The 27,648-nt window shown below is 40.1% G+C and overlaps 1 protein-coding gene across 1 annotated transcript in view; it reads left to right on the forward strand.

The window, feature by feature from the left end:
• The first annotated feature begins 1,771 nt into the window (after positions 1-1,771).
• LOC115514980 (zinc finger protein 474-like) overlaps positions 1,772-27,648 on the forward strand; it is a 61,339-nt gene continuing 35,462 nt past the window's right edge. Inside the window, exon 1 of the mRNA XM_030317102.1 lies at positions 1,772-1,928. The gene's annotated coding sequence lies outside the window, so the exon portion shown is untranslated. The remainder of the gene's footprint in view (positions 1,929-27,648) is intronic.

Here is a 27,648-nt window from a genome sequence, read left to right on the forward strand (position 1 = left end):
TTAGATGTGGTATGAAGTCACTTCAACAGAATTCACAGTCCTGTGGATTACCTATATATTTTATTTCAGTTATCTGGGGGTAAGGGAGAGTGTTTTAGAATCTTAGAGGTTAGGGTTTTCCCCCCAACTCCTACACTTAAGGTGTTATGCCCAGAATTCGTGATCCCCAAATACTGCCAGGGAGCCGAGTCCAATGCAAAAGCAAAAGAGCCTTTATTCGAGCTAGCTCGAGCTCAATCCCCTACCTGCACCGACGCAGTGGTGAGATACCAGGGAGAGAGAGCGAGTTTCAAAAGGACAAAGGTTTTATTGGGGCCTAGGGGTAGTTGGTGAGGTAATGGCTGTGGCTTCAGCTGATTGGCTGGGGAAGGGTCCGAGTCCTGTTAGGCAGGTGAGGGGGGCTGTTACTCAAGGGGAGGAGGTGTGGTCAAGGTGAAGGACACAGAACAAGATGGAGTCAGCCGGGGTAGGCCCGCCCTTTCAAAGGAACGTTTAGCAGAATATTTCCAACATCATTATCCAGTAACTGTTACAGTTAACATTTGGGTGTCTGTTCTTTGAGTCAAGCATGTGACTGTGCACACACATGCACACACAGAGTTTGATGAGGTTGTAGTATTTCTTCTGTTTTGCAGCTTCTCTTTTCAAAAATATACAGCAGCCTTTCCCGTGTTTATAAACTGTTTTACCTCCTGAGTTTTAGTGCGTACAGACTATTTCATCGTAGGAATGTACCACAATTAGCTTAATGTCTCAGAGTATTTTTAAATACGGGGCTTAAACAAATAATTCTTTCAGATACATTCTAAAAGGTTTTTAAAGTTGTTTGCTATAGTGGCATCTGGGTAACTCAGCTGCTTAAGTGTCTAACTCTTGATTTCAGTTCAGGTCACGATCTCACGGTTTGTGAGTTCGAGCCCAGTGTTGGGCTCTGCCCTCACAGCATGAAGTCTGCTTGGGATTCTCTCTCTCCCTCTCTCTCTCTGCGCTCCCTCACTCATTGTCTCTCTCTCTCTCTCTCTCTCTCTCTCAAAAATAAATAAACATTAAAAAAATAAAGTTGTGGGGTGCCTGGGTGGCGCAGTCGGTTAAGGGTCCGACTTCAGCCAGGTCACGATCTCGCGGTCCGTGAGTTCAAGCCCGCGTCAGGCTCTGGGCTGATGGCTCAGAGCCTGGAGCCTGTTTCCGATTCTGTGTCTCCCTCTCTCTCTGCCCCTCCCCCGTTCATGCTCTGTCTCTCTCTGTCCCAAAAAAAAATAAATAAACATTGAAAAAAAATTAAAAAAAAAAAGTTGTTCGCTATAACTTAGGACACATTAGAAAATAAACTACCCATAACTTCTACATCTTATATGTCCTTCTACATGTACTCTTTGAGAGCCATATTTGGAGAATATACATCTCTGTCTTTAAGAGTCCAAGCTTCCTCAGTATACATGATGCTTTTTAAAGACCTTAGAAAAGGTCAGTAAGATAATCAGTAAATTTTGTTTCTTCCTCCTTGGGAAAAAAAAGTTTCCACTCCATTCCCACTCTAAGAAGAGCCTTGTGGCTTCAATTCATGCACCTCTCTCCTTGTTGGATGCTTAGTCCATTGGTAAAGTTCCTGGAGTCACCTTAAAAGAAAGCTGAAATCCATACCTATTTTACTGTTGGTTTCCAAGTTCCTTCACCCCTTGTTGTGGATCTTTCCAATTCGTTACTAGAGAACTCAGTCTTATCCCTTTTGTTGACAGGTTACCAGGATACCTCTAGGCGACAAAGGCTGGGGCTCCCCTTTCAAGCAGCCGCACACACTGTAAGAATTCTTGCAAGAGGGAATGTGAATCCTGGAGCTAATTCTGCCCTTTTCCACCAGCCCCCTCCCTGAGGGGCTCAGCTGGCCATGCTAAAAGCTGCAGTAGAAAGGTGAAAACGAATATTACAAGGTGAGGCTCTCTCTGGGAAGGCATGCTTTTTCTCTGTTGTCTAACAAATCAATCAGTCTCCAACCATACCTTTCAACTAATAATAGATTCTTATTTTAGGTAATCCTGATCTCCACTTCTGTCTCACTGTTATACTCACTGTTATTCTCTAGTGAAAAAGCAAATGCTTTCTCACTAGAGAAAAGGAATCTAAAATAAAATAATCATTGAATAAAAAAAAAACAAGTACTGCTACACAAAATAACAAATATCATTTTACTTTATTGGATGATGCTGGCTATGGATTACAGATTTTAGTGGCTAAAAGAGAACCAAATTCCAATGGAAGCAATAATAGTATTTAAACCTGTAATTATTTAAAAATAATTTTCTTCAAAGAAAGGTAGAAAAAATACGTTTTATGTTAATCTAGGATTATATGTGTATTAACCAAATTATCCTTGAAAGAAAAAGGGGTGATAAAGGCTATAGTTTCTCAACTGATTTGGCAGATTTTTTTATTGAGATGAAATGTACATGGAGAAATGTAACTAATCTGAAGTTCTTAAATTCAAGTTCCAAAGTCAGTGGGTTCAACAAATATATATATATAACCATGTAAACCATCACCTTAATCAAGAAATAGGACATTTCTATCCCCCAGAAAGTTTCTTCATATCCTTTCCAGTCAGTCATCTTTCTGTGAGCACCCATGTTCTGATATCTATCACTAGAGAATGATTTGGCTGTCCATGAACTTCATATGAATAGACTCACACAGTGTGTATTCTTGAATCTAACTTCTTAGACTCAGCGGAATGTTTTTGAGATCATCTCATATTTCTATGTATATTACTGGTTCAATTCTTTTTATAGGGGAGTGTTAATACATTATAGGATTATTCCGCATTTGTTTACCTATTCTCCTATTCGTTAATATTTGGCTTATTTCTAGCTTGGGTTTCCTATAACTAAAGTTGCTATATCCATTCTCGCACAAGTGTTTTGGTAGACATATATTCTCCTGTTTCTTAGGTTCAGACCTAGGATAGAAATTGAAGTAGATGTATGTTTAATTTTATAATGGGGAAATGATATGTCGCTGTGGTTATCATTTGCGTTTCCCCGACTAATGAAGCTGAGCATTTTTATGTGAGCTTGGTTGGAGACTGGTATTTTGCTTTTATTAAGTTCGCATTCTTTGTTCCTTTTAGAGACTTCCTTTCTTGTTTATACCATCTTTACCAATGTGTAACTCACATCCAGTAATATGTGCACATTTTAAGTACACAGTTTGAGGAGTTGTGACAAATGATTACATCCATCCACCCACCAATTATATCAGTATGAGAACACGTCCATTAATGTTTGTAGTGCAGTCTCCACCCACCCATCTATCTACCTGCGAGCAATCACCAATCTATTTTCTGCCACTTGCAGATCAGCTTTGCCCGTTCTAGGGTTTCATGTAATAGTTTAGGGTAATATTATAGGGTAATATTGCAGGGTAATACTCTGCTGTGTGAATATTCCATAATTTGTTTACTTGCTTACCTGTCGACGTACACTTGTGTGGTTTCTTAAATTTTTCACCATTAAGAGCAGAAGCTGCTTTAAGCATTTGTACATGTCTTTTGTGGACATATGTTTTCACTTCTTTTGGGTAATTATTTAGGGACAAATGTCCATGTCAGTAAGTAGGTGTAGGCTCAACTTTGTGAGATTCTGCCAAACTGTTCTCCAGAGTCTTTATGTATTTCACAAGCCCTCCCAAGCATGTAAGGGAGTTCTGGTATTTCCGTTTACCACTAACACTAACACTTAGTCTTAGCAACCTTTCTAATTTTAGCCATCCTATAGTGTAGTATTTCTGGTTTTAGTTTGCAATTTGCTAATGACTGACAGTTAATGATGTTGAATTTACTTCATGAATGTATGGACTATTTATACTTTTTCTGTTGTGCAGAGTTTGTTCAAAGCTTTCGCCCATTTTTAAAAATTGGGTTGTTTGAAATTTGTTTATAGATACATGTACATATATTATGTATGTGTGTGTATATATATCATATATATGTGATATAAATTTGTTCATAGATACATGTACATATGTTATGTATGTGTGTGTATATATATCATATATATGTGATATAAATCCTTTTCACATATATGTCTCATAAACATTTCTTTCCAATCTGTAGCTTGGCTTTTAACTTTCTTAATGGTGGTTTTTAAAGAGCAGAAGTTTCTAATTTATATGAAAGAAAACTTTGAATGCTGTTTCTTTTAAGTTTAGTGCTCTTCTATGTTTTGTCTAAGAAATCTTTGTATCTATCAAGGTCATGAAGATATTCTCCTAATTGCTTTCTTCTAGAGGCTTTATAGCTTTTATACTTGTACGTTTCATATATTATAATTTTTATATTTAGTTCTCTGAGCCATTTTGATTTAAGTTTCATGTGTGGTAAAAGTAAAGAGCTGATATTAGCTTTTCCCTGACATGTATCCAAATGTTCCACCACCTTTTGTTTAAAAGATTTTCCTCCCTCCATAAATTGCCTTAGCATCTTTGTCAAAAATCAATTGACTGCATATGTGAACCAACCATATATTTATTGACTCTCTTCTGTTACATGAGCCCATTTATCTGTCTTTATTGGCATTGTTAATTTTTAATAAGCCAGCTCCTCTTGGCTTATAAGTAGTGCAGCACATACTAAAAACAAATATACAAGTGGAGTCCTTCCATGACTTCTTGCCAGTGGAACTATGCACAGGAGTTTGAATTAGGTTAGACATTTTTTTCTTGCATGCTGTACAAACGTTTCCCTTGGAAATAATCTGATTTTAAGTGATTCTTTAACAAAAAAAAACACCAAAAAATATCCAGTCAGAAATGTATTCAAGAATGATAATCCCAGACAAATATAGATTTTTTTTCCAATGCATTTATACCAAATGATACATGACCTTAATTTTCATTCATTCAATAATTTGTTGAGTGTCTACTATATTCCAGGCACTGTTTTGGACAAGAAAAGATGGAAGGAGAATATTTCATAAGTTCATAAGTTTTGCAAGGAAGCATTATTTATAATCTCCACTCTATTGCCTATTTAACAGCATATTTATAATTATAATTACAGAGAAAAAAATCCTTGGTAAAATAAACATCAGACTAAATGTCTTCATACATTCCTATGAATTGACAGAAAAGTATCAACACTCAAGTGTTTACAAAGGTACATCATTTCCTCAGGTTTTCCAGATGTGCTGTCACTGTCAAAATATATCCATTCCTCTGAGCCTCAGATTGTAAGCTCTCATTTCTGTCATTTGCATTTTTCAGCTTATTTTAGAATTAGAATTTCATATATGATTTCTAAGAGAAATTTCTTTGCAGACTGGACCTTAATACAGCTCTATGTAATATCGTCTAAATAATTTCCCCAGCTTCTCTGGTGAGTGAAAGATTTTCAAGAATATATGCAATTCTAAAAAACAAAGCAAAACAAAACAAAACTGTAAGTAGTGAAGAATGCAAACAGTTCCAGAACACCCTTCCTGAGGAAGCAGGTGATGATTCCTGTGGGGTCTTTTTTTTTTTTTTTTTTTGATGTTTATTTTCGTGAGAGTCAGAGAGAGACAGTCTGTGAGCAAGGGACAGACAGAGAGAGGGAGACACAGAATCCGAAGCAGGCTCCAGGTTCTGAGCTGTCAGCACAGAGCCCAACGTGGGGCTCGAACTCATGAGCTGTGAGATCATGACCTGAGCCGAAGTCGGTCACCCAACCAACTGATCCACCCAGGCGACCCTCCTGTGGAGTCTTAAAAACACAGCAGCATTTCCTAAATATCATAGCATACAAGTATGGCACTACACATAACACACACCATGTTGGGGCAGCAGGGAGGGAGAATATACGGGAAGCAATCTCTTGAGAGGTGGAAAGCGATGGCAAGCTGCAAATAGAACGTCCAGAGTGCAGTGTGGGCGAGAGGTTTTTTTTGAGAGAAGATGCTACAAGGAGTCTGATGCAGTCCTACACAAGCAGAACTTGGTAGAGTTCTGGCTGCACTGAGTGCTCTTTTGTGAATTCACACTGATTCATGGTTGGATGTTTCACTGTTAAAATAAAATGGAGTCTCATTTGTATGCTCTAATTCAGGAGTGCTCAAAGTTTTCCTATTAAATGCCCAGATAGTAAATAATTTAGGCCTTTTAGGCCATATGCTCTGCAGTTGTGGGGCAAACAGAGCCAAAGTTAAACACGTAAATGAATAAGCATGACTCTGGTCCAGTAAACCCTTATTTACAAAAAGAAGTAGACAGCTGACCAAATTTGGCTAGTGAGCTGTAGTTTTCTGACCCTTGTCTAATCTTCATTTCTGATGAAATACCTTCCAATTTCATACATTGGCCTTTAAAGGCCTCTGGCTTTTAAACAGTTGGCTTTGGAAATTTTCTTCCTCTGAGTGCCCCATAGTCTGTAATTCTCTTCTAAAGAAATATGACTTCCAAGGAGAATAATTAAAGTTTGAAAGTCATCTGCACTCAGAATGCATGTGATCAAGAGAGACCACATATAAATGAGCTCAGCTCAGGAAAGCCAAATTGTCGGATCTTTCTTCAGCTTTCTGCCTAATCATACAGCACCCAGTACCTGATCTCGCTAGTCATATATCAGCTCTGTCTATCTATCTATCTATCTATCTATCTATTTATGTATCTGTCTATCTCCATTCTTGGGGGAAGATCCGAGCCATCGATGTTGTTGCTCATTAGTTAAGAAATAGTCTTTGCCATGAGGGCTTGGTCCAGTACATAGTCCTTGGCTGGATTCACATTTCCCTTGGATTCGGTAGAGTTATACTTCTAAAGCTAGAATACCAATTCCTAATTCCTTGAGGATTACAAGGAACAAGGTTTAGAGGCCCAGGTGTCTCCAAGACTTGAGAAAATACCACAAAGCTGGCTGTTAGCCCTTCCTTTCCAGAGTTCCTGTTAATTGTATTTTCACCCCTCTATTTAAATAGGTTTGTTTCTGTTTAAAATTTTATTTTAAAGTTTTAATATAAAATCAAGCTAATTTCATTCAGCCCGTTCAGCATTCAGTTTATTTGGTTGGCACCTACTATGTGCCTAGCGCTAGGAATATAACTGTGTAGGGAGAAAACAAGTCCCTAATGTCTTAGAGTTTACATTCAAGTGAAGGAGACAAATACTATACAAGTAAATGAGACCAAAATATAGTAAGTGCTGTGAAGAAAATAAAGAACAATGTCACTATGGTGGTATCTGTGTCGAAGATGGGGGCAGAGGTACACGTGTGCATGCGTGTGTATTCTGTGTGTATGTATATGCATGTATGTGCTCATGTGTATCTCTGCATGTAGGGGGGTGCGCATGTGTGTGTCAGTATGTGTGTTTGAGAAAGAGAGAAAAATTATTGGAAAAGGTGTAGTCAGGAAGGATCTCTTTGTTTTTTGTTTTGTTTTTACATAAATTTTTAAAAATGTTTATTTATATTTGAGAGAGGGGGGGGGGACAGAGGGTGAGTGGGGGAGGGGCAGAGAGAGAGGAGACACAGAATCTGAAGCAGGCTCCAGGCTCTGAGCTGTCAGCACAGAGCCCAATACAGGGCTTGAACTCCCAAATCACAAGATCATGCCCTAAGCCAAAGTTAGACACTTAACCAACTGAGCCACCCAGGCACCCCTGTTTTTCTTTTAAGTTTATTTATTTTTAAACGAGAGAGAGAGACAGCATGTGAGCAAGGCAGGGGCAGAGAGAGGGGAACAGAGGATCTGAAGCAGGCTCTGCACTGACAGCAGAGAGCCCGATGCGGGGCTTGAACAAATGACCTGAGCCGAAGTTGATGCTTACCTGACTGAGCCACCCAAGTGCCTCAGGAAGGATCTCTTTGAATTGACAATATGTAAATAGAGAAAATGTGAGAAAACTTTACAAAGAACTGGGGGAAGATTCTAGACATTTGCAAGAGGATGTGCAATGCCCCTTTCCAATCCCTCCCCTAATCTACCCTGGAGTGAGAAGGAGTTTGGATCCTTTGAGCACCTGAAAGGTGAGCGTGGATAAAGCCAGCACTGGCAGGAGAGAGTAAAGAGAGACCAATCAGAGACTTCGAGAACAATCAGGTCACAGAGAGTCTTCACGGCCAAGAGTTTGGAATTTGTCTTGAGAGTAGTGGGATAACCATGGAACATTCAATCTAGAGAGGTTTAGGATCTGTTTTGTGATTTAAGGAGTTGAATATGACTGTTCTGAAAAATAGAAGCACAGGGTGGTTGTTCACCAACTACCACTGTTCACCAACTACTGACCCATTGCCACTGAGGCACATCCGTTCACCTGTCTGGCAGTGAACTTAATACCTAGCCATATCAACGAGAGATGTGGAAATGTTTCCATGTGAATTAATATAATCTCACAAAGGGTTATCCAGTATCCAAGGGGTAGAACTTTGATGTGACACTGATGTAAAAGAATGTAGGAAAGGAGGTGCATGAAGATGTAAAAGGCAGAGAGAGAGAATAGGAGGCGAGAAAGTGAGCAGAAAGTGTAAGAAGATGAGCAGAGTGGGAAACGATGTTTATTTTTCTGCCAAATCATTATTAGACGATCATACGGGGAATAAAGAAATGCTAAATGTTGTTCTAGTGTCTACTAAGGTTGTGCCTTTTACCCTTCCTCTTGCTCTCTTCTCCCCGACCCCTTATAGCCCATGCAAGTCCATACTAAGATTGAGAACCTAGTTGGAGAGCTGGGGCAAAGGAAAACACCCTCGTGATCATTTCAGCCTGAACTCCCCACCATTGGGACTTCCTCCAATGCAAAAGATACAATCAAAGGTTATTTTAGTAGAATTACTGTGAAATGAACAAAGAACAAACTGAGAAGTAATGAGGATGGGAGAAGAAATAAACAATTGGAGATGGAGTCAGAATTCAATTTCCAGCCAATAATTGTCCTTATTAGTACCATCTGACCTGGTTACAGTCCAGCATATCATTACCAAATAAGTGTTAGATGGATCCTGGCATGGATTCATTGCTAAGTGAAGATTCTGACAATGATTCTCAATATATTCTCTGACCTAGAAAGAATATGTGTAGAGATGTGTGTGCGTGTGTGTGTGTGTGTGTGTGTGTGTCTATGTTCTTGTGTGTGAGCATTTGGAAGCACAGTGCTCAGTGACGTGATAATAAATATAGCTAATAAAATTCCAACCTCTTGTTAAGCAAGTATATATGTTCATTGGAAGGACAGAAATATGTATATTTAATTTGTGAAAAACTATTTACATTATGGATCATTTTAAAATCATAAATGTGTAATAAGAAATTAAAGTTTACATTATTTGAATCATTTCATGGCATTTTCCCTCAAAAATACCAAATGATTATGCAACATTAGAGTAAGATAAATCTTGGATTGCTTTACCTACTCAGTTCCAAGCGAACCATCCTATATATGAAACACATGACATTTTGATCAACAAAAATTAAAACCATATTTTCCTCTTCATAGCCTGTTTCCTATGTCAAATACTATGTCAAGCGGAGTTTAATTATTTTAGCTATTACCATATTTCTGGGGGACAAGAAATTTCCAAATAAATTTTCAACAGAGACTCCCAGGAGAAGCTTATTGATAAGTAGCGTTGGAATACTGTTCCAGCTAAAATTACTTAACTGGACACTGTCCATTGCTTTCCTAAATAAAATAAGGTCTTTTGTGATTCATCAACAATTTAATTATCTTTAATGTGATGGCATCTATTTCAATGTTAATTTTATAACTGGAATTTTATAACTAACCAAAAAGGACCAAGATTCGTAGCCTAAAATCGTCATTATTCTGCATGATGTACACAGGACAGGTTCTAAATCTCTGCATCTTCAAATATTGACTCCATAGCATCTTGAGATAAGTCAGCCTGTTCTATGTTTTTGTATAAATGTAGTCTATAAGATCTTAGTATTTGAAAAGTCAGGAAACTAGGAACACTATGGAATGAACAAGTAAATGAAAACCAGCTTAAACCATTTAAATGGAAACTTCTAGGAAGAACAGTGGTGGGGGGTGGTAAGTAAAGCACTGAGAAATTGCCAAAGCTCACTGAAAGCAAATGGGGATTTGGCTAAGTACATCCCAGCTGCACTTGCCCATCCTGAGATCCAGGGTAACAACATAGTTCTCAAGACAGAGAAAAAGGGAAAAGCTTTTTAGATAAAAAGCTTAGAAGGCACATGACAAATTTGCCTAATTTGTCTTTTAGTGGAATAGCCTTTCTGGAGAGCACTTCTGGGCATGCAAAGTCAGGAAAGGGAAAAGAGGAGAGACTAAGAGGGTCTTCATGATGTCTCTTAATGGTCTCCCATGGACGGAAGCTGATGGAGTTCTCTGATGGAGTTCTCCTGGGAGCTGGGGTAACCACAGCCATCACAGAAAACCCATATAGGGAAAGAGCTCTCCTAGACCCTAGGACTGGGGACCCTACGCTTGGCCTATCCATTCTGTAGGAAGAGAGGAGAATGACATGATTTAAATAATACTGTAGGACTAGTGCAATAGTTTTGTCCTTGAGGGAAAAGCCAAGACCATCAGCGGTCTTGTTGAGCCTCCGATGACCTCCAGACTTCTTACTTTGATAAAAAGTTATGCGTCTATTTCTTTAAGTGACTGACGGGAGTAGGATTTTCTTTATGTTCACCGATGTAAAATCTTTTTTTTTTTTTTTTAATTTACTTATTTTGAGAGAAACAGAGCTCAAGCTAGGGAGGGGCAGAGAGAGAGTGAGCGAGAAAGAGAATTCCAAGCAGACTCAGCACTGTTCGCACAGAGCCTGCCATGGGGCTCGAACTCACAAAACGGAGATTGTGACCTGAGCTGAAATCTAGAGTCAGACACTTAACCGACTGAGCCACCCAGGTACCACTGACATAAAATCTTAACCATACATAATCAAAGTAAACATACGGTAAAAATTAGCCTAATTCATGGCTGGAAGGGTAAGGCTATTTTGAAATATCTCTAATGAATAATGTGTTATTGGTGGTGGTGGTGATGGGAACACAAAAATTATGTCACAAAATATCTGTTCTGGAGTCTACTGCCAGAGGCAGCATTCTGCGCTGAATGAATTATTAAATAAATCCAGGTCCAGGCATGCCTTCTTACCACATCCAAGTCCCTGAGACAGTGGTGCATTTATTAGAAGGACACATGTGCTTGGAAATACAGGAGAATCTAACAACTAGGCCGCAGGAAACACAAGACCTACCTGTTCCAGGAGACTTACTAGCCAGAGAGTTGAGTAGAATCTGTTCTCTGGCCCAGACACCAAAATAATTAGTAGGCAATTTTTCATGAAGTTTCAGAATTCTAGAGGAAAATCGAAGGAACTTCTCAACCAAGCTCTTTTGATTTCTGCTGAGTCTCCCATGGTAGAGTGATATTTCCCCATTGGGTGTTCAGCTCGACGTTCATCTGGTCTCTTTCTTGAATTGTTGAAAAGTCTGAGGAGAACTAGAGACTACAGCCTGCTTCTCTTTTTAAGAAAGGTGGAGAGAGAGGCCTGTCCGCAGTCGGGCTTGGCAAACCAGACCTCGTCATCGCTTTTCCACCTGTGAGGTGACTGCTTCCTTTCATACCTGACATGATTGACAGGGATAACGTCTGAATGTAGTTTTCACTTCTAATTTGGGACATGGCGGCCAAGCTGCTTCTTGTATCCGATAGGAATACCATGACATTCCAGGAGCACAGATATTCTCTAAACGTAGAGTAAGATGTAAAGACTAAAGAACGTCACGTGTCTTCTGTGCCCACGTAGTGCTGTCAGCTCCGAGTGTCCTGTCATCAGCCTGTTCCCAACTCTACTCTCTTCCACCCACAGTCACCCCTGTCCCCTTTATTCTGCCTTCCTCTTAGGTATCATTAATTTGTCGTGATATGTCACTCTCTCTCAGTGACCTCTCTGCTTTAGTAACCATTACTGTTATTTTCCCCAAGAGGGGAATGTGATTGGATCCGTTCTTCTTTTCATACCACACCATTTCATAGACTTGTCAGTGGGCTTACAGATTGGCAGCTTTTTGGCCAGCACCCAGCTCTGTTCCAATCTGCCCTGATTGGGGATGGGGAGTCGAGTCACATATTTCATACTGATTTGATCTGATAACGGGAGAGAATGTGCTCCTATATTGACTTTTCAGTATTGCTTTCCTTTGCAGGATTGCAGGTTGGAAGGTCTTTGAATAAAATGTGAACACAATATGATTTGAGTTGGCCGAAGAATAGAAACTTTGGAATCCCTCAGAATATTTTAGCGAAAGGAGAATGATTTCAAAAATCTATAGTTAGTCTCCTAATTACATTTTCTCACATGCTGAGTTTATGAAAATATGGAGAAGATGACAGGCATTAAAGCCATATGGTGACAATTATGATAACATACTTACCACCTACCACACTTCATGCTAAGCATTATCTTACTTTTAATCCTCACGATAACTATGGAAGGTGTTATTATCCCACTAAACATAAGATGTAACTGAGACACTGAGAAGTTACATATCCCAAGATTCCACAACTGATAAGCATTTTGGAGCTAGATTTCAACCGGGTCTGAATTTATAGGAGGGGTACACAGAAAGTACTTTGGAGTGGAGACTAACAGAGTATTTCTTGAGTCTTTGCTATAAGCTACTTTTTCTTCTTTTGTTCAGCAAATAAGACCTTACCAGTGGATTTCACAGTTAGTTTGAAGTTTTTTCCACAGATGTGATAGTGGCAAAATTAAGATCTAAATGACCAGATCCAAGGCCACACAGAATTTTAACAGAAATATTTAGACATATGTCAGCTACATAGTAACATAAGGTGGGACATGGAGGAAACTATTTGAAACAACATTAAACAGATTTTTTGAGAATTGGAGGAAACCTACAAAACTGGCTTTGTATATTACACATAGTCTCAAATGTTAGGTGCACATCACATTCTGTAAATCAAAGCGATCTGTTTTCCTACTAAATGTTTGCTTTAGAGAAAATTCTGTGATGAATCCTTTTAGGAAACTAAAGAACTTCCTTTGGGTAGTCCTTAGATATGAAGTGTTGATATTCTCCAGATTTCGTTATTCAAGATCTTTTTTCAATCATGTGTTGCATGTGTTATAAGAAAATCTATAAAGGGTTCTCATTTCCTATAAGGCAATCAGATTTCCTGAAATTAGCTATAGTGCTTTTCATAATTTGTTTTCAAATTACCTTTCCTGTTACTTAAATCTGTTATTATTTTTCCCCTCTGCCTTTTCACCCACGTCTTACTACCCATCTACACACATACACACACACACACACACACACACACACACACACACACATTAATTTACCAACTCATATATATACAACCATTTACACACACCCATCCATTCACACCTATCCACACTTCCCAACCACTCATACTCATCTAAACGCACATGTGCTCTCATATACATACCACACTTAACAATTCATATCCGTTCACACACTCACATATGTCTCTACACTCACATCATACCTATCCGTTCCTTGATCCATACACCCACATCCGTTCACTCGTACCCATGTACAAACCCACACTCATTCACTCATATCTATCTACACACTCATATACACACACTATCAGCTCTCCACGTTCCTGCACTCAGATGCCACGTTCCCACCCACGTACAATCCCACCCATCTGCTGACACCCATCCTCACACCCCCACCAGCTAATATTCATCTACACACTCACACTCATGTACCCACTCACCCATACACACACACATCTCCTCACACCTAATTACATACCCGTCTGCTTATAGGCATACACACACTCAAACGCTTCCTCCAGAAATCTTCACACATGCCATACATATGTCTGTCCTTCCCGCCGCAAACCAAAGTCCCACAATTCTTCAAGCACATCGTACTGTTTTAGATTCCTACACCTTTGCATATGCCTCTGTCTTTGTCAGCTGGAAATGTCTTTCTGTCTTCCCTTCCTATCTAAATCCTCTCCTTCTTTCAAGAACCAGCTCAAATGACATTGTTATTTTATGCACAAATGTTCATAGTAACTTTATTTGTAATAGCCAAACTATAATGACCCCAAATGTTCTTGAACAGGTAAAACAAATTATGGTACCTACATACCATAGAATCATACTCAGTCATTAAAAGCAGCTAATTATTGATACCTACAGCAACTTAGATAGATCTGCAGGGAATTGCCCTGAGAGAAAAAAGCCAACCCCAAAAGGTTCCATTCAGCATGATCCCATTCTAAAAAAAAAAAAAAAAAAAAAAAAAAAAAATTCTAATGTTTATTTATTTTTGAGAGAGAGAGAGAGAGACAGAGTGCAAGCAGGGGAGGGTCAGAGAGAGAGGGAAACACAGAATCTAGAGCAAGTTCCAGGCTCTAGCTGTCAGCACAGAGCCCAACATGGGGCTTGAGCTCACAAACCTGAGATCATGACCTTGGCTGAAGTTGGATGTTTAACCGGCTGAGCCACCCAGGCACTTGGACTTGATCCTGTTTATAGAACGTTTTTAAATGAAAAATTATAGAAATGGAGGACAGATTAGTGATGTCTAGGAGTAAGAGATGGGGACTTGGAGGGAATGGTGGGAGAGAGAGAGGTGGGTATAAATTGGTAACAGGAGAGATCATATGTAATGTTGGAACTGTTCAGTATCTTGGCTGTAGGTGCATATGCTCGTAGGTGGTAAAATTGTATAGAGCTTAATACACACCCATGTAGTTGATGAACACAGATAAAAGTGGATTGTATCGATATCAATATTCTGGTTGAGATATTATAGTATAATTTTGTACAGTGTTGCCATTGGGAGAAACTGGACAAGGGCAGGAGGGATCTCTGTATTATTTCTTAAAACTGCCTATGAATCTGTAATTATCTTAATAGAAATAGCAGTTAATAATAAAATCATCAGGGCTTCCTGGTGAGTTTGAGCCCCGTGTCGGGCTCTGGCTGACAGCTCAGAGCCTGGAGCCTGCTTCAGATTCTTTGTCTCCCTCTCTCTGACCCTCCCCCGTTCATGCTCTGTCTCTCTCTGTCTCAAGAATAAACATTAAAAAAAATTTTTTTAACAAAAATAGGGGCGCCTGGGTGGCGCAGTCGGTTAAGCGTCCGACTTCAGCCAGGTTACGATCTCGCGGTCCGCGAGTTCGAGCCCCGCGTCAGGCTCCGGGCTGATGGCTCGGAGCTTGGAGCCTGTTTCCGATTCTGTGTCTCCCTCTCACTCTGCCCCTCCCCCGTTCATGCTCTGTCTCTCTCTGTCCCAAAAATAAATAAACATTGAAAAAAAAAATTAAAAAAAAAATAATATAATCATCATGTCATCTTCAGACCTAACATTAACATTAATTCTTAATATCGAGATAACAAAATACATTTTAAAGAATCACAATGTGATCAAACCAAATGGGGTGAAATGCACCTAGGAAAATGTAAACTTCTACAATTAGATTCAAATAGTCAATCACATCAATGTGGACTGAGGGAGACCTGGTTCAGCAGCAGATTATATGGCCACAACTAAGGTCTGGGGACACAAGGATAAAGCAGACCAACGGTTGTTCACCACTGCATTAAGCAACACCTCTGAGGCTAATTTACTGAGTAGGTCTTCTTTGTAAGGAGCACACAGCCCAGAAAACATGAGGGGATGTCCCATATTTTGGGTGACTACATCATGTTACTGCAGTGCTTTTCCTGGTGTGACCCTCTTCTACCAGTAGAGAAGTTCCAAATATGACTCAATTATTGACAAAATAGTCTCACCTCTGTATTAAAATCAAATCTACCTCTTTTTTTCTGAGCACTACAGGCAGTATCTCCAATGTTTTGGGCTGTTTGTACAGTATATTCAAAATTTTGTTTTTGCTTTTCTCATATTTATGTAGTACATATACACTGGGTTTTAAATGGCTAACCCATAATGGCTGTGAACTATTGATGCCATTTAATGGGGTTACACAGAAAGTGTCATTGGTGCAGCATGTTGGGGAATCCTTTTTGAGCTAGGGCTCTGTAGGGGAGGAAAAATTGTCTCTACCTTTTTTGGCTCGGTGACGGGGACTGCAAAATACACTGACAAAAGATAGGTTAACAAGATAAAAAACAAAGTATATTAACATGCACATTCCACATCCACACGAGAAGACAGTGATGAGTAACTCTCCGGCTGGTCGGAGTTTGAAATCTATAAAGAAACTTAAAAAAGAATGATAAATTTGTGGTGAAGTGACAAGACAAAGAAAAAGGGATTTAGGCTTTTAGAGGCAACAAACTATAGGAAGGTAAATATATGGGGGAAACTAATGGAAGATAGAGGCTATTTAGTGATGTTACATAGCTTACTCTTGACGCTAGCCTCTGAGCTGACAAGAGTCTAGAGTTGTCTTTGATGAATTCTGCCCTTCCTGGTTTGGAAAAGAGAGACATCTTTACAAATTTATGTCCTGCTTTTAGGCAAATAGAGGGAGGGCAGATTGCTTCCCTTATATCTGCTTCTTCCCAGTTGCCTTCACCTCAAAATAATCCATATGCCAATGTGGCATAATCTGATACCCTACAATTCGCAATAGGAAATCACTGTGCAAAACAGAAATGGCTTTTCAGCTCAGAATCCGAACTGGTAGTGACCTTTCCACCTAGGAAAGGTCCAATTATTTGAGAAGACTGGTTGTGGTCCTGACAACACCATTAAAAAGAGAGAAGGGAACCCTTATCATGTACACAGCACTCCCTTAACAAGAAATGGAGCCAGTCAGCCACGAGCACTTTCTGAAGAAAACAGTCAGTAAAGACGCTACCTGATATAAAAACATGCAGAGGCCAAGACAAAGAATACAGTCAAAGAGCAAAGGGGAGAACAAGCTTGGCATGTGGACAGGAAAGCTGTAGAGAATGCCAAATCTGATAAGATTATTTCACAACCAGTCACACTGGTTGAGGGTCCTCACCAGAGGTACAAAGAGACACTGGACTCTGCTGTCTAATGTTATGTGAATATTTATGCCTTTGTTACCATAGAGTGAATTGTATTATAATTCTCATTCTAGAGGGCCACGTGGGGCATTTTATCGTGGCCCCTGGGATGGAATCCCCCCCAGGGCTGTTTCCAGTGGAGACTAGAGCTGGGTGACTCTGAACTATTAAGGTTCTGGGTGATGGTTCAGGCAAAATTAGGGGAAGCAACATTTTTGCAGAAGTCTGCATTCACAATGCTGATCTCTTTCTGTTGTGGTGCTTTAGTTTTCTGTTACTGCTGTAGCAAAATACAATAAAATTAGCAGGCTGAAACAACCCACATTCACTATCTCATAGTTTCATATGTCAGAAGTCCAACAAGTGTTGCCAAGCTGTGTTCATTTTGGGGAGCCCTTTTTGGAGGCCTTGTGTCTCCTTGGTCTCCCAGCTTCTAGAGGCCACACACATTCTTTGGCCACATAGCTTCTTTTTCCCGGCTTGAAGTCAACCTTGGCCAGAAGGGGTGCTTTCTTCTTTGGTTGTCCAAACTCTTTGAGGGAAAGGATTTCCACTTTTGAGGACTTGTCTGATTATATCGGGCTTATCATTTCTAATCCTGCTTTCTCCAGAATATAATAGAATGAAAATATAAGCCACAATCTTGTAGTGGTAAGCATTGAGTCATGTCTCCAGAGCAAATTAGCAGTGGCGTCAACCACGGGACACCCTACCCAACAGCACCTTCTCTTTATTGTGTTGGATTGTTCTTCCAGACTTAAAGTGGAGACAGACAGACAGTGGAAGCAATGAAAGAAAAGGTAAGAAAGCACAGAAGGTGGGGAAAGAGCTTGTTGAAAACACAAGAAAGAGGAAAAATCAACATCCACAGAGTTGACTTTAAATTGAACTCTTCTTTTTACTTTTTTCTTTAAATGTTTGTTTCTTTGTTTTGAGAGAGAGAGAGAGAGAGAGAGAGAGAGAGAGAGAGAATCCCAAGCAGGCTGCATGCTGTCAGTGCAGAGCCCCAAGCAGGGCTTGATCTCATGAACCTGTGAGACCACTACCTGAGCCGAAGTCAAGAGTCAGATGCTTAACTGACTGAGCCACCCAGGTAATGAGGTTTTGGAATGGTGGGGATCCAGAACCGATGGCTGATAAAGAATTCTTGAGACATCTTTGGTGCAAAAAGGTGATTTTTTTAAAGCACGGAGATAGGACCTGTGAGTGGAAGGAGCTGCCCTGCGGTGGTGAAGATAGACTGGTGATATGCTATGGAGCTGGGGGAGATAAAGGCAAAAGGGAGGCAAAAGTGGGACTTTGATATGCTAAAGATGACTCCTAAGATACCTGAGCCCTTGATATTGTCAAGCTAAGGTTGTTTTCCCTCTAGTAAGGCATTTACATTATGACAGTAGGGGGTTCCTGGAGAAATATTCTACTTTGTATTTGCCTCAAGTATTTGTCAGTGGGCTGCATGTTATAAAGAAATTTAATTTTACCTGCCATTTCCTTCTTGCCTTTGTTCCCCACATCACTATAGAGGGGACGATGACATTAGGGCTCCAGGAAACTGAATCTACAGGTTTCTGGAGATTAGGCTATTGATAAGGTTGCCTTTTTCTTGTAATTCATTAAGACATTTGTAAACTCATGGAGACTCGTGTCCTGCATGACTGTGATCTCTATCAGTTTAACCATTTGTTTTCTTTCCTTTCCTTTGTTCTTGGGCAGCCAGGAGTGCTTGAGAAATATCATAGATATCGCGCAGGGAGTGGGGGCGGGGGAAGGTGATAGCTTGTGCTTTGCCCTCAGCTTGCCTTATGCTCCCTCATCACAGGTGCCCCTAAATTGAACTCTTCTAATCAAATATGCTGATATTTCTGATCTTCAATGTTCCTCTTTTTGTTCACTAGAGGAAAACAAAATAAAGCAGTTGATACACTGACCTTCTTACTGTCTGATAGTTACTACTGGGTGTGGGTGGAAGGAGGCTTTCAGTAAATTTTAAACCACCAACAAAAGTAAACTACAAGCTAAGAAGGTTTGCAAATAAAGAGCTGTCACCACATTTCATGATTGGCCTGGGCTCTGGGAACAGAGAGGATGGACAAGTTCCTCTTAGACACCAGGAGACGCCTTCTAGTGGTTTCCTTCAACAGGGGATATCCCATGTAAGATTCCTGAGCAATGAAAGGTTGTTGTATGAAGGGCTGAACCATCAGGGATCTCAAACCATCTGGCCTGTGAAAGAGTGCTTTGTTCATGAGTCAGAGATGTCAAATTGACCAACAATAGCTTTTTGATGACTTATTTAGATAGGAGGATGGGAAATGCGGGGAGAACAGCAACAAAGAGCCCACGTTCAGAAACAGCCTTGAGCTTGTACATAAATCCCTGGGTCTCCAGAGGCATCACCAGGGAAGTCATGCTGAGCATATCAGAAAATAGAGGCGCATTCATGACACACACAGCAGAAACCCAGCCTGCCTCCTGGGCTCGGCCCTGTTTTTGACATTCTTCCCAGGGACTTTCCTCAGAAATAGCTTTGGGTGGAGAGAGCATTGACAAAGGGTGTTGATGTCTGCAATGAATGGTAATGACGATCAATTTAAGTGTCAGCCAGGCTCTGGGAGGTGGGTGGTGCTAAGGCTGTTGCCTGTTGTCTGGTCAATGGGTGGTGTGGTTAAGAAAAGGTTCCTCCAGGATACAGTGAAGCCCATCTCTCATCGGCCAAACTCCCCTGGCCAAGTACCTCCTTTCAAAGCCAGCTGTGTTCTTCTTTGTGCTTATTTCCACCTGGACCCACTGAATCCAGTGACTACCCTTCTGATACTACCACTCTGTGGCTTGTAAGTGTGGGCCAAAGATACCACACTGAGGTAGCACACCGAGACAATAAATCATGTACATGAAGACAGTGGGAACTCTGTGCAAACGTATCACATGACAGGGGCAACATGACACGTGCATCTAGTTGCAATTTTTAAATAATAAAATGGTATCTGTCGTTTCCCCCACTGTTTTATCATAATACATCAACTTGAGACCCTTGATGGATATCTGATATCTCATTCTAGGTTGAGAAGGAATTGCCATGCCGTTCTTAAACATTTTCAGTTCAAACTAATTTATAGGTGGTACTTGACAAAAAGACCAGTTTGTCAGAAAGAAAAAGTGTGCCAGATTCTGTAATCCGCACAAGGAAGCATAATTCTCTTAGGACATATTTCCAGCCCAAATCTTGGAAATCCAGCAATATATTGTTAATGGCTTGTTGATGTTCTTTTGACTGATTCTTTCTTTAGATTAATAACTGAAGCCATCCAACATTCTTCATCTCAGGAATCATTTAACGGTAAATCAAGAATCGTTGGCTTAAGCAGAAGAGTAGCTCTTATTATATCAATGGTAACTAAGTAATTATGGGAGTGCCTCCAAAAAGTTCAGATGGTCTCCAAACACATTTATTGCCTGTTTGTGTTTTTCTTTCTTTCTTTCTTTCTTTCTTTCTTTCTTTCTTTCTTTCTTTCTTTTTCTTCTTCTATCATCTCTCCTGTGGCTGATCTAAACACTGGCTGCTTGATTTTTTTTTTCTCTCTGAAAGTAGATGCATCATTTCCTATGACCCTCCAATAATGTTTGAAAATTCCTCCTCAGGTCACTGGTTCTTTCTTTTCCCTTTGGATATTCCCTTCTCTCTTAGAAATAAATCTTTCCGCCTCTCTCTGCTGTCATTACGAAGCTTCGTTTCTGAATTTTTACCAATAAATATGTCATGTTTTTAGCAAATATCTCCTATAGAGGAGACTTCAACTGGATTCCCAGTTGACTGAGAACAAGTGCTCCTTGAAGGGATTTTCAAACATTTAGTTGAGGAGGAAAACAGGGGAAAGGGACATTTTATAGCAAGGATCACAAATGGTCAGGAAGTCAAATGCCTTTGAGAATCAAGAATGAACTGCAAATAAATAAATCAAGGGGCTGATGAGAAACTTTGGAAGAGTGAAAATTAGCTGTCTGACCTATAGGCATGGCCTTTATTCCATATGTTTATATGGGTTGTTGCCACATTGGAATGTGGACTCTGTATGGCCAGATCTTCCACTTTCTCAAAGGAAACCAAAATCCTGATTTGTGTGACATCTCCCAATTTTAAAACAATTGCACCCAGCTCAAACATTTTTAACTCTAAGCAGGCCAAAAGGAACTTATCTGTGGACTGGATTTGGCCTATCAACCCTTTTTTAAAGTCTTGATAAAGAGCTATTTGGAATAGAATAGAAATACTACAAATTTCATAAAAGATGGTTTGTATATTTGTCTATTATTCCACAGCCTGACTCCCCCTCCCCTCCCTTTTTCTTTTTTGCCTACCCTTTGAATTTCTATACATGATAGGATTCTAATGTGATGAGACTGATGGTTTCCATAACCAGTTCTCTACCACTCCAAATGACAATACTACAATTACATGGTCATACCTGTGTGGCATTTGTGACTCGAGTACTCTGTGATTTGGAAACTCAATATAGAGTGAAAATTACAGGCTCAATCTAACAATAGCCTTCATAGGGTGATATTATGAGCCTTAACAACATAAAATGTCCTTACCAAAGGCTCTACTTAGAAGTGTAAAGAGTGTATTTCTCCCATTTTCTGTTTGCATAGCTTTCCCAACACCATAGACTATTATGTCTACACCTGATAATTAGACTGAATGAAGGTGAAGAAACTTACTTCTTGGTTGAAAATGCTTCACAGTGAAGGAAAGACAAGGAAGGGTGAATTTTCATTAACTATTCAAAATCAGCCTGGAAATGCCCACATGGACAGCCAGATTCCCTTAAAGCCCTATAAACCTCAGGCTAAATAGCTTTTCTGAAAGTGGTTTCATTTTTCACCTTTCTGGTGCTGCTTCTGTCTTTCCCAAAACAGTCCACCCCCAGTTCCCAGTGGCTCTCACCTTAGAATCTTTTGTCATTCACATGAGAATTATTGAGGACTGCATGTGCTGCTGGCCCAGATGCTACACAGAAGGAAGTGCAGAGAATCCGAGTCAGCTGGTCATCTTTCATCTATGAGTGGGGTCACTGTAATGCGATTCCCTATGTGGCAGTGCTGGCCTTATGGCTGGGCAGTCAGCTGCTGAAGATTATCATATAAAATGAAGAAAAATGCCTAAATGGCGAATTTCTTCTTTTGGTTTAATTCTGTTAGTCACAAATGGAAAAGCAAACATGTTCTAGCTCTTGAAGCACAATGATGGTGGAACCATTACAAAAATAGGTTTTCAGTGGTCTGAATAAGTTGAGGATTGGATGTTAAGATGCATACCGTATGATTTTCTGAGATGCTATGAAAGAACTCATTTGAGTTTATATTGGCTGCAATCCTGAGGTAATGTGCAGCTTGAATATCACAGATTTTTATTACTTATATTCTAAGGGTGGTTATATCAGTCAGGAGACAGAAACCATACCACTTATTTAACTAGAATTTCATAAAAAGATTGTTAACCAGGAATGAAGTTGTTATAGGTAGTAACCAGCAGGGTAAAAAGAGAACGCTACTAAATGAAGGAGGCAACAGCTACCATTCCTAGGGCTGAAGTATCAAAGGAAGAGATTTATTGCCTGTTTGTGTTTTTCTTTCTTTCTTTCTTTCTTTCTTTCTTTCTTTCTTTCTTCCCTTCTTTTTCTTCTTCTGTCATCTCTCCTGTGGCTGTGTTTTTCTAGGTTATCAGAACCTAGAAACTTTGAAGAAGTGCCTTATGGAGCTGAAAATTGGATCTTCAAGGAGGAGATACAGAGGGACGCCTGGGTGTCTCAGTCAGTTGGGCATCCAACTTCGGTTCAGGTCATCTCACGGTTCGTGAGTTCGAGCCCCGGCTTGGGCTCTGTGCTGACAGCTCAGAGTCTAGAGCCTGCTTTGGATTCTGTGTCTTCAGTTCTCTCTGCCCCTCCCCTGCTTGAGCTCTGTCTCTCTCAAAAATAAACCTTTAAAAAAAAACAATAACAACAACAACAAAAAACAATGGCCTTCTTGTTCCTTTGAAAGCTCATGGAAAAAATAAGTTTTTATTTTCCTGAAGCAAAATATGTGATTCAACTTTGTTCCCAAAAAAATAATTCTAGGAAAGGGGGATTGTGAACTAATTTCTTCAGAACCATTGGTTCATGTTTACACTTTCAATTTTTTTATTTCTGATTTTCAGGGAAAAGTATATATGTAATAAGTCAGTTTTGGCCCCAAACATGTACTCTCTCTCAAAAAAAAAAAATTCTCTCATCAAAAAAGAAGGTCCTGAAGTTAAAATATTGCTGTTAGAATTCATTTTGTGCTAGGCCAAAGACAGCTATTAAAATACAACTGTATCAATAAATTTCATAATTTAAAAAAAAAGGGAAATACAAATCAAAACCACACTCAGATATCACCTCATGCCAGTCAGAGTGGCTAAAATGAACAAAACAGGAGACTATAGATGCTGGAGAGGATGTGGAGAAATGAAAACCCTGTTGCACTGTTGGTGGGAATGCAAACTGGTGCAGCCACTCTGGAAACCAGTGTGGAGGTTCCTCAAAAAATTAAAAATAGACCTACCCTATGACCCAGTAGTAGCACTGCTAGGAATTTACCCAAGGGATACAGGAGTACTGATGCATAGGGTCACTTGTACCCCAATGTTTATAGCAACACTCTCAACAATAGCCAAATTATGGAAAGAGGCTAAATGTCCATCCAGTGATGAATGGATAAAGAAATTGTGGTTTATATACACAATGGAAAACTATGGGGCAATGAGAAAGAATGAAATATGGCCTTTTGTAGCAACATGGATGGAACTGGAGAGTGTTATGCTAAGTGAAATAAGTCATACAGAGAAGGACAGATTCCATATGTTTTCACTGCTATGTGGATCCTGAGAAATTTAGCAGAATACCATGGGGGAGGGGAAGGAAAAAAAATGGTTAGAGAGGGAGGGAGCCAAAACATAAGAGACTCCTAAAAACTGAGAACAAACTGAGGGTTTATGGCGGGTGGGAGGGAGGGGAGAGTGGGTGATGGGTATTGAGGGCACCTGTTGGGATGAGCACTGGGTGTTGTATGGAAGCCAATTTGACAATAAATTTCATAATAAAAAATAAAATAAAATAAAATAAAACTGTATCTCATTAGAATTAGGCTTTAATTATAGATTTCATGCAAGTAGAAAACTATTTAAAAGTGGCTAGAATACAAGTAGACATTTATTTCTCTTATGTAAATAAAGACCAAGGGTGACACTCGAGAGTTTTATGGTGGCTCCACCTTTACCAGGAACTCAAGTCCATACGTGTCTGTGCTCTGTCATGTCAAGGGTCACGTGAATGTAGTCTGGTCCAAGATGGCTGCTAGTGCTCCAGCCATCACCTCTGTGTTTTAAGCATCAGTATGAAGGAAGGGAAGAGGAGAAGGTTGTGTCTCTTCCTTTCAGAAAGTGTTCTTACAAGTCTTACACAATACTGCAAAGGGACCTGCAGACTTACCTGGGAAATCATGTGCTCAGCTAAGAATGGGGGCTCTCTTGATTTGAGGAAGTTGGGCAGAATAACTACTGGTGGGGAAATAGTCATCTTTGCCAGACTGTGGGAGGGATATTATCGCATCAGTCATAAGCCTTGGTGTGAATAAGTCTATCGGCTCCCTTTTGAAAGCTAGATTTCCAAAGGAAGGAAGACTGGCAAGCATTTTAGGGCACCAGGCAGGGGAGAATAGAGCCTGCTGAATGAGGTGGATGGAAGATATTAAAGACAAACCTCCTCTATTTTACAATTTTGCTCAGAGCCAGCATCAGCTCAACTCCATCTTTCTTATTTATTCGTTTGTACATTTAAAGAATTTGGATTCTATACTAACAGGGAAGGGGTTATGCATCACTTATATTTATTTTGTTTCAAAAGACTACACTTTTAAAAAAAAGATTTAAAGATTTAATTCTTGGGTTGTGCTCTTTCCCCTCTTTTATAGGGAAACACCTTCTTATGCCAAGATAGGTTTGGATTTCCATGGTTATTATATTCATCTTTGTCAGTGTGTCCCTCCCTTCCTGTGAACCCCAAAGGGCATGGAAAAATGGCATCATATCAATAAAATGTGATGCCTTCCAAGGCATTCCTTGAATATCCTATGTGCAAATATGGTCAAAATGAATAATTCAGACCAACTGGAGTGAACATTTCTCCACGGCTGCTTGGGGTAAAGCTGGCTGGCTTTGCAAAGTAGTTCTCTTTATAAACTAGCAACATTGCTTTATGATGTGACTGCATGGCAAGCCAATTTCTTAAGTGATTCAAGAATATGCATTTTCCACTCATTTGGCCCTTAGAACTAACATATAGGGGAGAGCATCTGGCCATTCTACACCTTGTCAGAATCGCTGATGGAAACTTCCTAAGTTTCTCCATTTGACCCCGCCAGTCCCCAAAATTTCACTGGCTTCCAGCTACCTCCTCTTTCCTTTTTTGATACCTTTAATCACAATAAGACAGAAATTCCAGGAGGACATTGAGGGAGGAAAGAGATGGTAAAAAAAAAAAAAAAAAGAAGAAAAGAAAAGAAAAGAAAGATACAGTTAGGAATTTGATGATGCTCTCATGTTTGCTCCAAAGTATCTCCAGTGCAAACATGTCCACTTGCAGAAAGATACATTCCTAATCAAAATGGTGAAGTGGCTGCAAAGAGAACACCTCTGGCCTCTTGGGGCAGCCTTTGCTTTCCCCCTGCACTCACTGTCCCCCAACTACCCCTCCCCCATCCCCACGCCTGTGTGGTAATGTGGATTTCTCTCGGATGTTGGTGAGATTAGGAAAAAGATCCATATTGCATATCATGCAGGGGGAAAATGTCATCGAGAAAGCCAGTTCCAGCAAAATAAAATGACCCTTGTTGGTTCAGGAAAAATACTGTCCCAGTATCCCCAGTCTCTCTCTCCTGCTTTTTCCATCTCCAAGGCTTCACCTCTTCCCTTTTCTCTCTTCCTTCTCCTAAAGGGCAACATAAAGCCTGGTGAAAGCTTAGTTACCTTCCCATGAGACATATGAATTGTACATTAAAACAGGGAAGAAGCTCAGTGGGTGGAATGTTCAGCAGAGTGAATCATGGAAAGAGCTGACTCCTGGAGCCAAAGGGAGCTGGCGTTGGTCCCCAGTTCTGTCACTTCAACACTGACTGTCTTGGGCAAGTTACTTGCCTTTTCTGAGTCACAGGGTCTTCGGTTTATAAAACTGAAACAATACCTGCCTCATTTGAGAATTGATTGAAATTATGTGTATAAAAAATAGTGCACTATCTGATGCCTAGTTGGTGTTCAGTATTAGTTCTTTTACCTGATCATAAAGAGACGGGAATTGTTGAGGCAAGTTATGGGGCCTTCCCAGTATTCTGATTGGCTGGGAGCTGTGTGGGGGGTGGGGGGGAGGGAGAGAGAGAGAAAGAAAAGATAGAGATTGTGAGCAAGTTTGGGGGGGGGGTAAGGTTATTTAATTGCATTGATTTTTCCGGCCTCCTTAAGTCCTTTTGTTGTCTGCAACTTCCGGGTATGAAGGAAAATGGAAAATGAAAACAAGGGGTCCTTGTTGTCAAGGACCTGGATACTGATCCAACAAGATACTGGAACCAACCGAAGCAATGGTTTGGGGTGATTTCCCCCATGAGCCGATAACATTGTACTAGATTCCTTGTGGGTTTTTCTTAATTTTTTAAAAATTTTTATTTATTTTTGAAAGAGAGAGAGAGAGGCAGAGAACATGAGTGGGGAAGGGACAGAGAGAGAAGGAGACACAGAATCCGAAGCAGACTCCAGGCTCTGAGCTGTCAGCACAGAGCCCAACTCGGGGCTCGAGTTCTTGAAATGAGAGATCATGACCTGAGAGATCATGACCTGAGCCAAAGTTGGACGCTCGACCAATGAAGCCACCCAGACACCCCATTCCTTGTGTTTTTTTAGATCCACTTTCTTTTTTGGATGGTGCCAATCAGGTGACACATTTTGTTTCTCTGAGGTTCATTTTCTGTGCTGGCTACTCTGGGGCCAACACATTCTTTTGTCACGTGTTAATATCACTGTCTGAGGATCTGTCCAAGTGACAGATAGCTTCGTTTTCTGTGCCAGAACCAATCCGATAGTCTTAAGTGCAAAGATTCAGACCTTCCTTGGCACCAAAATACAGGAACTAGGCATAGGTCTCCCAGCTTTTTTTGTCCCATAGCAAATGCAGTGCCCAACCAGTGTTTTGACATGACCAGAAGGCTGTCCTTGTGCTGTGTGGACCCAGGCTTCTGCTATGTCTACAGGGTCCAGCCTCAGATCAGCTGCTGCTTTCTTCATGGTTGGGAGTGGGTAATACCCACAGAGCCAGACCTGAGTCACCCTTCCAGAAATGCAGAAGGCCCTAAGACTTCCGACAGCAATCTTTCCTGGGGTTTAGACAGTAATCTTCCCCCTGGGTGAAACTGACTCATACTTTTCCCCAAGGTAAAAATTCTTTAGCCTTTTGCCGGTGATGTTTGGGAAAATCATGAGCCGTGTTTTTATAAAAATTATTTGGAAGACAGATAGATAACATCTATTATAATATATCATATAATCATATACAGTTATTTGTAACAATAAATTAATGATTAATATTGATAATTAAAATAATTTAAAT

Source organism: Lynx canadensis, chromosome A1 (assembly GCF_007474595.2).
Source record: "Lynx canadensis isolate LIC74 chromosome A1, mLynCan4.pri.v2, whole genome shotgun sequence".
Taxonomy (NCBI): domain Eukaryota; kingdom Metazoa; phylum Chordata; class Mammalia; order Carnivora; family Felidae; genus Lynx; species Lynx canadensis.